At 49.9% G+C, this 18249-nt stretch overlaps 1 long non-coding RNA gene across 4 annotated transcripts in view; it reads right to left on the reverse strand.

Annotated features, from left to right (window-relative positions):
• Positions 1 to 17996, reverse strand: part of LOC135977870 (uncharacterized) — a 75478-nt gene extending 57482 nt beyond the window's left edge. For 3 of the 4 annotated variants that reach the window (XR_010595314.1, XR_010595316.1, XR_010595317.1), the window contains exons 1-5: positions 16292 to 16407; positions 12648 to 12766; positions 11030 to 11153; positions 9543 to 9666; positions 1054 to 1178 (exon numbers count right to left, since the gene is read on the reverse strand). This is a non-coding gene — a long non-coding RNA (uncharacterized LOC135977870). Of the gene's footprint in view, positions 1 to 1053; positions 1179 to 9542; positions 9667 to 11029; positions 11154 to 12647; positions 12767 to 16291; positions 16408 to 17874 lie in introns of those variants that run through there. The other variant, XR_010595315.1, reaches the window with a different exon arrangement.
• Between the last annotated feature and the right edge of the window lie 253 nt (positions 17997 to 18249).

Genomic DNA, 18249 nt, shown 5'->3' on the forward strand with positions numbered 1-18249 from the left:
TTCTGCCAGCAGTTAGGTGGGTTCCGGGGAGGTTGAGATCTTGCCCCAAGTCATCCCAGACACCAATGCTAATCCACAGGATGGCAGCATCTTGTGTCAGTGGAGTCCAAGCACTATTTCAACCACACAGGTTTGGATGAACTCCCCACAAAGGGAGGTGAAGAGCACCCCCAGCAACACACAAACACACACAGACACACAAACCACTCCCGGTGGTGGGAGGGGAACAGGAGAAAGGACAAAAGAAGTAAGAGATGAAGAGAAAGGAAGGAGGGAGGGAGGAAAAGGTAAAATGAAAAGGACAAACACTAATGTCCCCAGTGATTGTACGGGACAAAATCACAGGGAGGGAATAAAATTCTGCCACCTTGAACTAGTGTTTTCCATGCTTAGAATTCAGCTGGCACCAGGTGGATCAGACTGAACAGGATACAAACCTCTCCGAGGCACTTACTTTCCTCAAAGAGAGACCTCAAGGAGGAGACTTGCTGAAGCAAAGCCAGAGGGGTCTCTGAGGTTTCCCTGGCCCTCATGTCAGCATCTCTCTCTGATGTCAGCATCTCTCTCTGAGGTCACCACCTCCCTAACACATTTGACCAATAAGCTGACGTCCTGCAAAAGGCCTTTGTGGTGTCACTGCCACACCCAACCAAACCCTGAAGTGCTAATGTCCTCCTGCTGGCCTGACACTTTGAAGGTTTGAGCTACTCTGTGTGAATCACCCCACTCAATGGGTCTTCATTCTAGGAAGCAAGCCGGCTAGACAATAAAACATCAGAGGCTGCTCCCAATGCTACACTCACTGTTTTCAAAATTATTACACTTTATGGCCAGAAGAGACCTTTAGAGCATCTCATCTAAGCCCCTGCATATCATGGGCTTCCTGTATAGTACAATAGTTACTTTTTGGGCACAAACATTCCAGAAAGGTATCTAGTCTAAATTAAATGACATTAAGAGATGGAGAATCCATCACTTTCCCTTTTAGTGAGTGCCAGGGGGCTCCATTTCCCCTTCCACTAGCTCCCCATTTACAGTGAGCCAGAGCAGTACCTGCAGCAGGGAGCGGGAGTTGCTGATGGCCTCAGAGGCACAGCCCCTGCAGTGTCTCAGGAATCTGGCGCAAGTGCCGGATGATGGGGAGCTGGTGCATCACTTTTGGCCGTGACGTCCTCCTGCTGCAAGGGAACGACAACCTGTCAGAGACTCAAACGCCCCGAGGAATCAGGGGGAATTAAGGGAACCTGGAACCAGCAGTATTTCCACCCAGCACCTGCCCATCAATGAGAGATGAATTCACCTCCTGAACCCCAAAATGGAGTCTCCTTGTCCTTTCTAGAAACCTCCAGAGCCAACCCCCCTCCTTGTAGGGTGAGCTCCTGTTACCTCCTGCTCAGTGCCCTTCACAGATATTCCACCTCCAAACCACAGCTCAAGTCATCAGAACCCTCTTCTCCACCCCGACACAGGTTGGGCTGGGAGGCGGCTCTAACAGGGTGTGCAGGAGGGATTCTGACAGCAGTGAAGTGGGTTGCAGGGAGGTTGAGATCTTGACCCAAGTCATCCCAGACACTAATGCTAAGTCACACAATGGCAGCATCTACTGTCAGTGGGGTCCAAGCACTATTTCAACCCCACAGTTTTGGATCAACTCCCCACAAGGGGAGGAGAAGAGAAACATCAGCACCACACACACACACACACACACACACACACACACCACTCCTGGTGGTGTGAGGGGAACAAGAGAAAGGACAAAAAAAGTAAGAGATGAAGAGAAAGGAAGGAGGGATGGAGGGAAAGGTAAAAGGAAAAGGACAAACCCTAATGTCCCCATGTCGGACATCAGGAATGGTAACATACATAAGCCAGTATGTGAACACTTCAATCTCCCTGGTCATTCTATTACAGATTTAAAAGTCACTATCATTGAACAAAAAAACTTCAGAAACAGACTTCAAAGAGAAACAGCAGAACTAAAATTCATTTGCAAATTCAACACCATTAATCTGGGCTTGAATAGGGACTGGGAGTGGCTGGCTCACTACAGAAGCAGCTTTTCCTCTCCTGGAATTGACACCTCCTCATCTATTATTGGGAGTGGACTACATCCACCCTGATTTTTGAATTGGCCCTGTCAACACTGGTTCTCCACTTGTGAAGTAACTCCCTGCTCTCCATGTGTCAGTATATAATGCCTGCATCTGTAACTTTCACTCTATGCATCCGAAGAAGTGAGGTTTTTACTCACGAAAGCTTATGCCCAAATAAATTTGTTAGTCTTCAAGGTGCCACCAGACTCCTTGTTGTTTTCCTAATATCCCCAGTGATTCTACGGGACAAAATCCCAGGGAGGGAATAAAATTCTGCCACCTTAAACTAGTGTTTTCCATGCCTAGAATTCAGATGGCACCAGGTGGATCAGACTGAACAGGTTACAAACCTCTCCGAGGCACTTACTTTCTCAACAGGGACTTCTGTTTTCTAGTAAAATGGGTAAAAGGAAAGGAGAAAACTCAAAAGAGGCTCCTGCTCACACTCACATATGTGAACCCTAATACTCTCTCAGTCCTCAAAGAGAGCTCGAGAAGGAGACTTGCTGAAGCAAAGCCACAGGGGTCTCTGAGGTTTCCCTGGCCCTGCGCCCCTGTTTTGCCTGGCTGATGTGAGCATCTCTCTCTGAGGTCACCACCTCCCTAACAACTTTGACCAATAGGCTGAGCTCCTGCAAAAGGCCTTTGTGATGTCACTGCCACACCCACCCATCCCCTGAAGTGCTAATATCCTGCTGCTGGCCTGACACTTTGAAGGTTTGAGCTACTCTCTGTGGATCACCCCACTCAATGCGTCTTCATTCTAGGAAGCAAGCCGGTTAGTCAGTAAAACATTAGAGACCTTTAGAGCATCTCATCTAACCCCCTGCATATCATAGGCTTCCTGTATAGGACAATAGTTACTTTTTGGGCACAAACATTCCAGAAAGGCATCTAGTTTCATTCAATGACTTAAAGAGATGGAGAATCCACCACTTTCCCTTTCACTGAGTAAGAGATGAAGAGAAAGGAAGGAGGGATGGTGGAAAAGGTAAAATGAAAAGGACAAACCCTAATGTCCCCAGTGATTCCACGGGACAAAATCCCGTGTGGACTACAAAATTCTGTCACCTTGAACTAGTGTTTTCCATGCCTAGAATTCAACGGGCACCAGGTGGATCAGACTGAGCAGGTTCAAAAACCTCTTGGAGGCTCTTACCTTCTAAACAGGGACGTCTGTTTTCTAGTAAAATCAGTAAAAGGGAAGGAGAAAACTCGAAAGAGGCTCCTGCTCGCACTCACATACGTGAACCCTAATACTCTCTCAGTACTCAAAGAGAGACCTCGAGAAGGAGACTTGCTAAAGCAAAGCCACAGGGGTCTCTGAGGTTTCCCTGTCCCTGCGCCCGTGACTGATGTCAGCATCTCTCTCTGAGGTCACCACCTCCCTAACACCTTTGACCAATATGCTGAGATACTGCATGTAGCGGGGCGGCCTGGCTCCCAGGCGCCCCAGGAAGTCAAGGCCACCGCGGCCTGTCCCCACCCCCCGGAAGTCAAGGGGCGGGACAGGAAGTATAAAGGCCAAGCCACAGCGCTCAGTAGCTGGCCGGCAGCGGGAGAGGACAGACGCTGGTGCCCGAGCTCCCGCGGACCTGAGCCTGCCGAGAGCCCGGTATCCTGAGGAACGGTCTGAGCTTCCCCCGCCAAGGGCCCAGAGGGAGTGACAGACCTACCTGCTGCTCGGGGCCCGGAGGAGCCCATGATCTGCGACCCAGCAGATGGAACTCAGGAGGAACAGGTACCCATGGAGGAGGAGATGGGAAGTGGCCCGGGGATAGCAGACCCCGAACCCATGTCAGTGTGTTGCGGTCAGGATCCCCACTGACTGCGCGGCAGACGGACTGCTGCGGATAGGGCCCCGGGCTGGAACACAGTGGAGTGGGTGGGCCTGTGTTCCCCCCTGCCACCCCGTGCTGGGTGGCAGTCTCTCCTCCTCCTTGTCCAAGGGGCCTGGGCCTCTGACTGACGATTGGTTTGCTGCCCCGCCCTGACCTAGGGCCTGGGCTAACCCAAACTGACCCAGCTCCTGCTACAAGGCCTGGGCCGCTGACTGACTACTGGTTTGTTCCCCGCCCTGACCCAGGGCCGGAGCTGTTGATTGTGTGCTCAGTCCCTGCATAAGGGCCTGAGCTCTGAACTGTTGATTGTGTGCTCAGTCCCTGCACAAAGGCCTGAGCGCCGAACTGCTAATTGTGTGCTCAGCCCCTACCCAAAGGTCTGGGCCCTAACTGTTATTCGCTTTGTAGCGGGGCGGCCTGGCTCCCAGGTACCCCAGGAAGGGACGAGCCCCACCCCGGAACTACTACACTGCAAAAGGCCTTTGTGAGGTCACTGCCACACCCACCCATCCCCTGAAGTGCTAATGTCCTGCTGCTCGCCTGACACTTTGAAGGTTTCAGCTACTCTCTGAGACCTTTAGAACATCTCATCTAACCCCCTGCATATCATAGGCTTCCTGTATAGTACAATAGGTACTTTTTGGGCACACACATTCCAGAAAGGCATCTAGTCTTCATGAAATGACATCAAGAGATGGAGAATCCACCACTTTCCCTTTTACTGAGTGTCAGGGGGCTCCATTTCCCCTTCCACTAGCTCCCCATTTACAGTGAGCCAGAGCAGTACCTGCAGCAGGGAGCGGGAGTTGCTGATGGCCTCAGAGGCACAGCCCCTGCAGTGTCTAAGGCACCTGGCACAAGTGCCGGATGATGCAGAGCTGGTGCATCACTCTGGCCATGACGTCCTCCTGCTGCAAGGGAACGAGAACCTGTCAAAGACTCAAACGCCCCGAGGAATCAGGGGGAATTAAGGGCATCTGGAACCAGCAGTATTTCCACCCAGCACCTCCCCACCACTGAGGGATGAATTCACCTCCTGAACCCCAGAATGGAGTCTTCTTGTCCTTTCTAGTAACCTCCAGTGCCAACCCCCCTCCTTGAAGGATGAGATCCTGCTACTTCCCCCTCAGTGCCCTTGACAGCTGTTCCACCTCCAAACCACAGCTCAAGTTATCAGAACCCTCTTCTCCACCCCTACCCAGGTTGGGCAGGGAGGCGGCTCTAGCAGGGGGGGCAGGAGGGATTCTGCCAGCAGTGAAGTGGGTTGCGGGGAGGTTGAGATCTTGCCCCAATCATCCCAGACACTAATGCTAAGCCACAGGATGGCAGCATCTAGTGTCATTGGAGTTCAAGCACTATTTCAACCTTACAGTTTTGGATCAACTTCCCACAAGGGGAGGTGAAGAGCACCCCCAGCAACACACACACACACACACCCCACTCCTGGTGGTGGCAGGTGAACAGGAGAAAGGACAAAAGAAGTAAGAGATGAAGAGAAAGGAAGGAGGGATGGAGGAAAAGATAAAACGAAAATGACAAACACTAATGTCCCCTGTGATTCTACGGGACAAAATCCCACAGAGGGAATAAAATTCTGCCACCTTAACCTAGTGTTTTCCATGCCTAGAATTCAGCTGGCACCAGATGGATCAGACTGAGCAGGTTCCAAAACCTCTTGGAGGCTCTTACCTTCTAAATAGGGACGTCTGTTTTCTAGTAAAATCCGTCAAAGGAAAGGAGAAAACTCCAAAGAGGCTCCTGCTCGCACTCACACATGTGAACACTAATACTCTCTCAGTCCTCAAAGGGAGACCTCGAGAAGGAGACTTGCTGAAGCAATAACAGACACTTGGTGGGATAACTCACATGACTGGAGTACTGTCATGGATGGATATAAACTGTTCAGGAAGGACAGGCAGGGCAGAAAAGGTGGGGGAGTTGCATTGTATGTAAGAGAGGAGTATGAGTGCTCAGAGGTCCGGTATGAAACTGTAGAAAAACCTGAGAGTCTCTGGATAAAGTTGAGAAGTGTGAGCAACAAGGGGGATGTCACGGTTGGAGTCTGGTATAGACCACCAGACCAGGGGGATGAGGTGGACGAGGCTTTCTTCTGGCAACTAGCAGAAGTTGCTAGATCGCAGGCCCTGGTTCTCATGGGAGACTTTAACCACCCTGATATCTGCTAGGAGAGCAATACAGCGGTGCACAGACAATCCAGGAAGTTTTTGGAAAGTGTAGGGCACAATTTCCTGGTGCAAGTGCTGGAGGAACCAACTAGGGGCAGAGCTTTTCTCGACCTGCTGCTCACAAACAGGGAAGAATTAGTAGGGGAAGCAAAAGTGGATGGGAACCTGGGAGGCAGTGACCATGAGATGGTCGAGTTCAGGATCCTGACACAAGGAAGAAAGGAGAGCAGCAGAATACGGACCCTGGACTTCAGAAAAGCAGACTTTGACTCCCTCAGGGAACAGATGGGCAGGATCCCCTGGGAGAATAACATGAAGGGCAAAGGGGTCCAGGAGAGCTGGCTGTATTTTAAAGAATCCTTATTGCGGTTGCAGGAACAAACCATCCCGATGTGTAGAAAGAATAGTAAATATGGCAGGCGACCAGCTTGGCTAAACAGTGAAATCCTTGCTGATCTTAAACGCAAAAAAGAAGCTTACAAGAAGTGGAAGATTGGAGAAATGACCAGGGAGGAGTATAAAAATATTGCTCAGGCATGCAGGAGTGAAATCAGGAAGGCCAAATCACACTTGGAGTTGCAGCTAGCAAGAGATGTTAAGAGTAACAAGAAGGGTTTCTTCAGGTATGTTAGCAACAAGAAGAAAGTCAAGGAAAGTGTGGGCCCCTTACTGAATGAGGGAGGCAACCTAGTGACTGAGGATGTGGAAAAAGCTAATGTACTCAATGCTTTTTTTGCCTCTGTCTTCACGAACAAGGTCAGCTCCCAGACTGCTGCACTGGGCAGCACAATATGGGGAGAAGGTGACCAGCCCTCTGTGGAGAAAGAAGTGGTTCGGGACTATTTAGAAAAACTGGACGTGCACAACTCCATGGGGCTGGATGCGCTGCATCCGAGGGTGCTAAAGGAGTTGGCGGATGAGATTGCACAGCCATTAGCCATTATTTTTGAAAACTCATGGCGATCGAGGGAGGTCCCGGATGACTGGAAAAAGGCTAATGTAGTGCCCATCTTTAAAAAAGGGAAGGAGGAGGATCCGGGGAACTACAGGCCAGTCAGCCTCACCTCAGTCCCTGGAAAAATCATGGAGCAGGTCCTCAAGGAATCAATGATGAAACACTTAGAGGAGAGGAAAGTGATCAGGAACAGTCAGCATGGATTCACCAAGGGGAAGTCGTGCCTGACTAACCTAATTGCCTTCTACGATGAGATAACTGGCTCTGTGGATGAGGGGAAAGCAGTGGATGTGTTATTCCTTGACTTTAGCAAAGCTTTTGATACGCTCTCCCACAGTATTCTTGCCACCAAGTTAAAGAAGTATGGGCTGGATGAATGGACTGTAAGGTGGATAGAAAGCTGGCTGGATCGTCGGGCTCAACGGGTAGTGATCAATGGCTCCATGTCTAGTCGGCAGCCGGTTTCAAGCGGAGTAGTGCCCCAAGGGTCGGTCCTGGGGCCGGTTTTGTTTAATATCTTTATTAATGATCTGGAGGATGGTGTGGACTGCACTCTCAGCAAGTTTGCAGATGACACTAAACTAGGAGGCGTGGTAGATACGCTAGAGGGTAGGGATCGGATACAGAGGGACCTAGACAAATTAGAGGATTGGGCCAAAAAAAACCTGATGAAGTTCAACAAGGACAAGTGCAGAGTCCTGCACTTAGGACGGAAGAATCCCATGCACTGCTACAGACTAGGGACCGAATGGCTAGGTAGCAGTTCTGCAGAAAAGGACCTAGGGGTCACAGTGGACGAGAAGCTGGATATGAGTCAACAGTGTGCTCTTGTTGCCAAGAAGGCTAACGGCATTTTGGGCTGTATAAGTAGTGGCATTGCCAGCAGATCGAGGAACGTGATCGTTCCCCTTTATTCGACATTGGTGAGGCCTCATCTAGATTACTGTGTCCAGTTTTGGGCCTGTGGAAGCAGAGAAAGAGCTGACAGGAAGGGGATGCAATGAATGACAGTTCGTTAGAAAGAGTTAGGCTAACAGTAACCCTAATAACGCGAGATTTGTAGAAGCGAGGAATGTGTGAGGTGGGTGAGAAAGAACTGTGTAAGAAGTCATTATGACCTGGTATAGATAAGGTGTAGAAGACCTTGTGTAGATAAGGTATAGAAAATATTGTATGTTGGCAAGAGTCAAAACAAGTGAAGAAATGAGATATCAAGATGGCCTATATATAAACAAAACGCAGCTGTCCCTCGTTATTTCTGTAATGAAAGGTATAAATGCTTGCTGTAATTAGTTACCTGGGAGAGACGTGCTTAGCTCTCTCCCTCTGGGCAATTGTGAGAGTTAATAAAGCATCTGACTTGCTGTACCTAAACAAATAGTGAGAACTCTGTTTTTCTCCGACAGGCCCCACACTACAAGAAGGATGTGGAAAAATTGGAAAGAGTCCAGCGGAGAGCAACAAAAATGATTAGGGGTCTGCAGCACATGACTTTTGAGGAGAGGCTGAGGGAACTGGGATTGTTTAGTCTCCAGAAGAGAAGAATGAGGGGGGATTTGATAGCAGCCTTCAACTACGTGAAGGGGGGTTCCAAAGAGGATGGAGCTCGGTTGTTCTCAGTGGTGGCAGATGACAGAACAAGGAGCAATGGTCTCAAGTTGCAGTGGGGGAGGTCCAGGTTGGATATTAGGAAACACTATTTCACTAGGAGGGTGGTGAAGCACTGGAATGCGTTACCTAGGGAGGTGGTGGAGTCTCCTTCCTTGGAGGTTTTTAAGGCCCGGCTTGACAAAGCCCTGGCTGGGATGATTTAGTTGGGAATTGGTCTTGCTTTGAGGAGGGGGTTGGACTAGATGACCTCTTGAGGTCCCTTCCAACCCTGATATTCTATGATTCTATGATTCTATGAAAGCCACAGGGGTGTCTGAGGTTTCCCTGGCCCTAAGCTCCTGTCCTGCCTGGCTGATGTCAGCATCTCTCTCGGAGGTCACCACCTCCCTAACACCTTTGACCAATAGGCTGAGGTCCTGAAAAGGCCTTTGTGATGTCACTACCACACCCACCCATCCCCGGAAGTGCTAATGTCCTGCTGCTGGCCTGACACTATGAAGGTTTGAGCTACTCTGTGTGGATCACCCCACTCAATGCGTCTTCATTCTAGGAAGCAAGCCGGCTAGACACTAAAACATCAGGGGCTGCTCCCAATGCTACACTCAGTGTTTCCAAAATTAGGAGACTTTATGGCCACAAGAGACCTTTAGAGCATCTCATCTAACCCCCTCCATATCATAGGCTTCCAGTATAGTACAATAGTTACTTTTTGGGCACACACATTCCAGAAAGGCATCTAGTCTTCATTAAATGACATCAAGAGATGGAGAATCCACCACTTTCCCTTTTAGTGAGTGCCAGGGGGCTCCATTTCCCCTTCCACTAGCTCCCCATTTACAGTAAACCAAAGCAGTACCTGCAGCAGGGAGCGGGAGTTCCTGATGGCCTCAGAGGCACAACCCCTGCAGTGTCTCAGGCACCTGGCGCAAGTGATGGATGATGCGGAGCTGGTGCATAGCTTTGGCCGTGACGTCCTCCTGCTGCAAGGGAACGAGAACCTGTCAGAGACTCAAACGCCCCGAGGAATCAGGGGGAATTAAGGGCACCGGGAATCAGCAGTATTTCCACTCAGCACCTGCCCACCACAGAGGGATGAATTCACCTCCTGAACCCCAGAATGGAGTCTTCTTGTCCTTTCTAGTAACTTCCAGTGCCAAATCCCCTCCTTGAAGGGTGAGCTGCTGCTACCTCCCTCTCAGTGCCCTTGACAGCTGTTCCACCACCAAACCACAGCTCAAGTTATCAGAACCCTCTTCTCCACCCCCACCCAGGTTGGCCAGGGAGGCGGCTCTAGCAGGGGTGGCAGGTGGGATTCTGCCAGCAGTGAAGTGGGTTGCGGGGAGGTTGAGATCTTGCCCCAAGTCATCCCAGACACCAATGCTAATCCACACGATGGCAGCATCTAGTGTCCGTGGAGTCCAAGCACTATTTCAACCACACAGGTTTGGATGAACTCCCCACAAAGGAAGGTGAAGAGCACCCCCAGCAACACACACACACACACACACACAAACCACTCCCGGTGGTGGGAGGGGAACAGGAGAAAGGACAAAAGAAGTAAGAGATGAAGAGAAAGGAAGGAGAGAGGGAGGAAAAGGTAAAACGAAAAGGACAAACACTAATGTCCCCAGTGATTCTACGGGACAAAATCACAGGGAGGGAATAAAATTCTGCCACCTTGAACTAGTGTTTTCCATGCCTAGAATTCAGCTGGCTCCAGGTGGATCAGACTGAACAGGATACAAACCTCTCCGAGGCACTTACTTTCCTCACAGAGAGACCTCAAGGAGGAGACTTGCTGAAGCAAAGCCAGAGCGGTCTCTGAGCTTTCCCTGGCCCTCATGTCAGCATCTCTCTCTGAGGTCACCACCTCCCTAACACATTTGACCAATAAGCTGACGTCCTGCAAAAGGCCTTTGTGATGTCACTGCCACACCCAACCAAACCCTGAAGTGCTAATGTCCTGGTGCTGGCCTGACACTTTGAAGGTTTGAGCTACTCTGTGTGGATCACCCCAGTCAATGCGTCTTCATTGTAGGAAGCAAGCCGGCTAGACAGTAAAACATCAGAGGCTGCTCCCAATGCTACACTCCGTGTTTCCAAAATTACTACACTTTATGGCCAGAAGAGACCTTTAGAGCACCTAATCTAAGCCCCTGCATATCATGGGCTTCCTGTATAGTACAATAGTTACTTTTTGGGCACAAACATTCCAGAAAGGTATCTAGTCTAAATTAAATGACATTAAGAGATGGAGAATCCATCACTTTCCCTTTTAGTGAGTGCCAGGGGATCCATTTCCCCTTCCACTAGCTCCCCATTTACAGTGAGCCAGAACAGTACCTGCAGCAGGGAGCGGGAGTTCCTGAAGGCCTCAGAGGCGCAGCCCCTGCAGTGTCTCAGGCACGTGGCGTAAGTGCAGGATGATGCGGAGCTGGTGCATCATTTTGGCCCTGACGTCCTCCTGCTGCAAGGGAACGAGAACCTGTCAGAGACTCAAAGGCCCCGAGGAATCAGGGGGAATTAAGGGAACCTGGAACCAGCAGTATTTCCACCCAGCACCTGCCCATCAATGAGAGATGAATTCACCTCCTGAACCCCAGAATGGAGTCTTCTTGTCCTTTCTAGAAACCTCCAGAGCTAACCCCCCTCCTTGTAGGGTGAGCTCCTGCTACCTCCTGCTCAGTGCCCTTCACAGACATTCCACCTCCAAACCACAGCTAAAGTCATCAGAACCCTCTTCTCCACCCCGACACAGGTTGTGCTGGGAGGCGGCTCTAACAGGGTGTGCAGGAGGGATTCTGACAGCAGTGAAGTGGGTTGCAGGGAGGTTGAGATCTTGACCCAAGTCATCCCAGACACTAATGCTAAGTCACACAATGGCAGCATCTACTGTCAGTGGGGTCCAAGCACTATTTCAACCCCACAGTTTTGGATCAACTCCCCACAAGGGGAGGTGAAGAGAACCAACAGCACCACACACACACACACACACACACACACACACACACACACCACTCCTGGTGGTGTGAGGGGAACAAGAGAAAGGACAAAAGAAGTAAGAGATGAAGAGAAAGGAAGGAGGGATGGAGGAAAAGGTAAAACGAAAAGGACAAACCCTAGTGTCCCCAGTGATTCTACGGGACAAAATTCCAGGGAGGGAATAAAATTCTGCCACCTTAAACTACTGTTTTCCATGCCGAGAATTCAGGTGGCACCAGATGGATCAGACTGAGCAGGTTCCAAAACCTCTTGGAGGCTCTTACCTTCTAATTTTCAAGTAAAATCAGTAAAAGGAAAGGAGAAAACTCGAAAGAGGCTCCTGCTCGCACTTAAATACGTGAACCCTAATACTCTCTCAGTCCTCAAAAAGAAACCTCGAGAAGCAGACTTGCTGAAGCAAAGCCACAGGGGTCTCTGAGGTTTCCCTGGTCGTAAGCCCCTGTCCTCCCTGGCTGAAGACAGCATCTCTCTCTGAGGTCACCACCTCCCTAACACCTTTGACCAGTACGCTGAGGTCCTTGAAAAAGCCTTTGTGATATCACTGCCACACCCAACCAAACCCTAAAGTGCTCATGTCCTGCTGCTTGCCTGACACTTTGAAGGTTTGAGCTACGCTCTGTGGATCACACCACAAAATTCGTCTTCATTCTAGGAAGCAAGCTAGCTAGACAGTAAAACATCAGAGGCTGCTCCCAATACTACACTCAGTGTTTCCAAAATGTGTAGACGTTATGGCCACAAGAGACCTTTAGAGCATCTCATCTAAGCCCCTGCATATCATAGGCCTCCTGTATAGTAGAATAGTTACTTTTTGGGCACACACATTCCAGAAAGGCATCTAGTCTTCATTCAATGACATCAAGAGATGGAGAATCCACCACTTTCCCTTTTAGTGAGTGCCAGGGGGCTCCATTTCGCCTTCCACTAGCTCGCCATTTACAGGGAGACAGAGCAGTACCTGCAGCAGGGAGCAGGAGATGCTGAAGGCCTCAGAGGCGCAGCCCCTGCAGTGTCTCAGGCACCTGGCGCAAGTGGCGGATAATGCGGGTGCATCACTTTGGCCGTGACGTCCTCCTCCTGCAAGGGAACGAGAACCTGTCAGAGACTCAAACGCCCCGAGGAATCAGGGGGAATTAAGGGCACCTGGAACCAGCAGTATTTCCACTCAGCACCTGCCCACCACTGAGGGATGAATTCACCTCCTGAACCCCAGAATGGAGTCTTCTTGTCCTTTCTAGTAACCTCCAGTGCCAACCCCCCTCCTTCTAGGGTGCGCTCCTGCTTCCTCCCACTCAGTGTTCTTGACAGCTGTTCCACCTCCAAACCAAACCTCAAGTTATCAGAACCCTCTTCTCCACCCCCAACCAGGTTGGGCATGGAGGCGGCTCTAGCGGGGGGGCCGGAAGGAATTCTGCCAGAAGTGAAGAGGTTGAGGGGAGGTTGAGATCTTGCCCCAAGTCATCCCAGACACTAATGCTAAGACACAGGATGGCAGCATCTTGTGTCAGTGGAGTCCAAGCACTATTTCAACCCCACAGTTTTAGAGGAACTTCCCACAAGGAGAGGTGAAGAGAACCCCCAGCAATACACACACAGACACACACACACACACCACTCCTGGTGGTGGGAGGGGAACAAGAGAAAGGACAAAAGAAGTAAGAGATGAAGAAAAAGGAAGGAGGGATGGAGGAAAAGGTAAAATGAAAAGGACAAACGCTAATATCCCTAGTGATTCTACGGGATAAAATCCAAGGGACGGAATAAAATTCTGCCACCTTGAACTAGTGTTTCCCATGCCTAGAATTCAGCTGGCACCAGATGGATCAGACTGTGGAGGTTCCAAAACCTATTGGAGGCTCTTACCTTCTCAACAGGGAAGTCTGTTTTCATAGAATCATAGAATCATAGAATATCAGAGTTGGAAGGGACCTCAAGAAGTCATCTAGTCCAACCCCATGCTCAGAGCAGGACCAATTCCCAGCTAAATCATCCCAGCCAGGTCTTTGTCAAGCCGGGCCTTAAAAACCTCCAAGGAAGGAGACTCCATTTTTTTTTCCCCATCTTATATGGAACCAATCACCAGAGACCCCAACCATCGAAAAATCCCCAAATGTGCTTTGTTGCTTCTAACTAATTTCTAGTAAAATCAGTAAAAGGAAAGGAGAAAACTCGAAAGAGGCTCCTGCTCCCACTCACATACGTGAACCCTAATACTCTGTCAGTCCTCAAAGAGAGACCTCGAGAAGGAGACTTGCTGAAGCAAAACCACAGGGGTCTCTGAGGTTTCCCTGGCCCTGTGCTCCTGTCATGCCTGGCTCATGTCAGCATCTCTCTCTGAGGTCACCATGTCCCTAACACCTTTGAGCAATTCACCTCCTCAACCCCAGAATGGAGTCTTCTTGTCCTTTCTAGTAACCTCCAGTGCCAACCCCACTCCTTGTAGGATGAGCTCCTGCTACCTCCAGCTCAGTGCCCTTGACAGCTGTTCCACCTCCAAACCACAGCTCAAGTTATCAGAACCCTCTTCTCCACCCCCACCCAGGTTGGGCAGGGAGGCGGCTCTAGCAGGGGGGGCAGGTGGGATTCTGAAAGCAGAAAAGTGCGTTGCGGGGAGGTTGAGACCTTGCCCCAAGTCATCGCAGACAGTAATGTTAAGCCACAGGATGGGAGCATCTAGTGTCAGTGGAGTCCAAGCACTATTTCAACCTCACAGTATTGGATCAACTTTCCACAAGGGGAGGTGAAGAGCACCGCCAACAACACACACACACACACACACACACACACACTCCTGGTGGTGGGAGGGGAACAGGAGAAAGGACAAAAGAAGTAAGTGATGAAGAGAAAGGAAGGAGGGATGGAGGAAAAGGTAAAACGAAAAGGACAAAACCTAATGTCCCCAGTGATTCCACGGGACAAAATCCCAGGGAGGGAATAAAATTCTGCCACCTTGAGCTAGTGTTTTTCATGCCTAGAATTCAGCTGGCACCAGGTGGATCAGACTGAAAAGGTTACAAACCTCTCCGAGGCTCTTAACTTCTTAACAGGGACGTCTGTTTTCTAGTAAAATCAGTAAAAGGAAAGGAGAAAACTCGAAAGAGGCTCCTGCACGCACTCACATACGTCAGCCCTAATACTCTCTCAGTCCTCAAAGAGAGACCTCGAGAAGGAGACTTGCTGAAGCAAAGCCACAGGGGTCTCTGAGGTTTCCCTGGCCCTGGGCCCCTGTCCTGCCTGGCTGATGTCAGCATCTCTCTCTGAGGTCACCACCTCCCTAACACATTTGACCAATAAGCTGACATCCTGCAAAAGGCCTTTGTGATGTCACTGCCACACCCAACCAAACCCTCAAGTGCTAATTTCCTGCTGCTGGCCTGACACTTTGAAGGTTTGAGGTTGTCATAACTATAAAGGGAAGGTTAACAGCTGTCCTGTGTACAGTACTATAAAATCCCTCCTGGCCAGAGACTCCAAAATCCTTTTCCCTGTAAAGGGTTAAGAAGCTCAGGTAACCTGGCTGGCATCTGACCTAAAGGACCAATAAGGGGACAAGATACTTTCAAATCTTGGGGAGGGGAAGGCTTTTGTTTGTGTTCTTTGTTTGTGTGGGTGTTCGCCCTCGGGACTGAGAGGGACCAGACATCAATCCAGGTTCTCCACATCTTTCTAAACAAGTCTCTCCTATTTCAAACAAGGCGTGTTAGTTTTCCTTTGTTTTCTCAACTTGTAAATGTACCTTTTACTAGAGTGTTTATCTTTGTTTGCTGTACTTTGAACCTAAGACTAGAGGGGAGTCCTCTGAGCTCTTTAAGTTTGATTACCCTGTAAGGTTAATTTCCATACTGATCTTACAGAGATGATTTTTACCTTTTTCTTTAATTAAAAGCCTTATTTTTAAGAACCTGATTGATTTATCCTTGTTTTAAGATCCAAGGAGTTTGGATCTTGATTCACCAGGAGTTGGCGGGAGGAAGGAGGGGGGATGGTTAATTTCTCCTTGTTTTAAGATCCAAGGGGGTTGGATCTGTATTTACCAGAAGTTGGTGGGAGGAAGGAGGGGGGATAGTTAATTTCTCCTTGTTTTAAGATCCAAGGGGTTTGGATCTGTATTCACCAGGGAATTGGTGAAAGGTTTCTCAAGGCTACCCAGGGGAGGAAATTAGCCTTGGGATGGTGGTTAAGCTTAGAAGTTTTCATGCAGGCCCCTACATTTGTACCCTAAACTTCAAAGTGGGGATACAGCCTTGACACAGGTACTCTCTGTGGATCACCCCACTCAATGCGTCTTCATTCTAGGAAGCAAGTCGGCTAGACAGTAAAACATCAGAGGCTGCTCCCAATACTACACTCAGTGTTTCCAAAAGTAGGAGACTTTCTGGCCACAAGAGACCTTTACAGCATCTCATCTAATCTCCTCCATATCATAGGCCTCCTGTATAGTACAATAGTTACTTTTTGGGCGCACACATTTCAGAAAGGCATCTAGTCTTCATTCAATGACATCAAGAGATGGAGAATCCACCACTTTCCCTTTTAGTGAGTGCCAGGGGGCTCCATTTCCCCTTCCACTAGCTCGCCATTTACAGGGAGACAGAGCAGTACCTGCAGCAGGGAGCGGGAGTTGCTGAAGGCCTCAGAGGCGCAGCCCCTGCAGTGTCTCAGGCACCTGGCGCAAGTGCCGGATGATGCGGGTGCATCACTTTGGCCGTGACGTCCTCCTCCTGCAAGGGAACGAGAACCTGTCAGAGACTCAAACGCCCCGAGGAATCAGGGGGAATTAAGGGCACCTGGAACCAGCAGTATTTAAACTGACTACCTGCCCACCACTGAGGGATGAATTCACCTCCTGAACCCCAGAATGGAGTCTTCTTGTCCTTTCTAGTAACCTCCAGTGCCAACCCACCACCCTGTAGGGTGAGCTCCTGCTACCTCCCCCTCAGTACCCTTGACAGCTGTTCTACCTTCAAACCACAGCTCAAGTTATCAGAACCCTCTTCTCCAGCCCAACCCAGGTTGCGCAGGGAGGCGGCCCTAGCAGGGGGGGCAGGAGGGATTCTGCCAGCAGTGAAGTGGGTTGCGGGGAAGTTGAGATCTTGCCCCAAGTTGTCCCAGACACTAATGCTAAGCCACAGGATGGCAGCATCTAGTGTCAGTGGAGTCCAAGCACTATTTGAACCCGACAGTTTTGGATCAACTTCCCACAAGGGGAGGTGAAGAGCACCCCCAGCAACACACACACCACTCCTGGAGGTGGGAGGGGAACAAGAGAAAGGACAAAAGAAGTAAGAGATGAAGAGAAAGGAAGGAGGGATGGAGGAAAAGGTAAAACGAAAAGGACAAACCCTAGTGTCCCCAGTGATTCCACGGGACAAAATTCCAGGGAGGGAAGAAAATTCTGCCACCTTAAACTACTGTTTTCCATGCCGAGAATTCAGCTGGCACCAGATGGATCAGACTGAGCAGGTTTCAAAACCTCTTGGAGGCTCTTACCTTCTAATTTTCAAGTAAAATCAGTAAAAGGAAAGGAGAAAACTCGAAAGAGGCTCCTGCTCGCACTCACATACGTCAACCCCAACACTCTCTCAGTCCTCAAAAAGAAACCTCGAGAAGGAGACTTGCTGAAGCAAAGCCACAGGGGTCTCTGAGGTTTCCCTGGTTGTAAGCCCCTGTCCTCCCTGGCTGAAGACAGCATCTCTCTCTGAGGTCACCACCTCCCTAACACCTTTGACCAGTACGCTGAGGTCCTTGAAAAAGCCTTTGTGATATCACTGCCACACCCAACCAAACCCTAAAGTGCTCATGTCCTGCTGCTGGCCTGACACTTTGAACGTTTGAGCTACGCTCTGTGGATCACACCACAAAATTCGTCTTCATTCTAGGAAGCAAGCTAGCTAGACAGTAAAACATCAGAGGCTGCTCCCAATACTACACTCAGTGTTTCCAAAGGTAGGAGACTTTCTGGCCAGAAGAGACCTTTACAGCATCTCATCTAACCCCCTCCATATCATAGGCTTCCAGTATAGTACAATAGTTACTTTTTGGGCACACACATTCCAGAAAGGCATCTAGTCTTCAATCAATGACATCAAGAGTTGGAGAATCCACCACTTTCCCTTTTAGTGAGTGCCAGGGGGCTCCATTTCCCCTTCCACTAGTTCCCCATTTACAGTGAGCAAGAGCAGTACCTGCAGTAGGGAGAGGGAGTTGCTAAGGCCTCAGAGGAACAGCCCCTGCAGTGTCTCAGGCACATGGCGTAAGTGCCGGATGATGCGGAGCTGGTGCATCCCTTTGGCCGTGACGTCCTCCTCCTGCAAGGGAACGAGAACCCTTTCAGAGACTCAAATGCCCCGAGGAATCAGGGGCAATTAAGGACACCTGGAACCAGCAGTATTTACACCCAGCACCTGCCCACCACTGAGGGATGAATTCACCTCCTGAACCCCAGAATGGAGTCGTCTTCTCCTTTCTAGTAATCTCCAGTGCCAACCCCCGTCCTTATAGGGTGAGCTCCTGCTACCTCCCTCTCAGTGCCCTTGACAGCTGTTCCACCTCCAAACCAC

This window comes from Chrysemys picta, unplaced genomic scaffold (assembly GCF_011386835.1).
Source record: "Chrysemys picta bellii isolate R12L10 unplaced genomic scaffold, ASM1138683v2 scaf55, whole genome shotgun sequence".
Classification (NCBI taxonomy): Eukaryota; Metazoa; Chordata; order Testudines; family Emydidae; genus Chrysemys; species Chrysemys picta.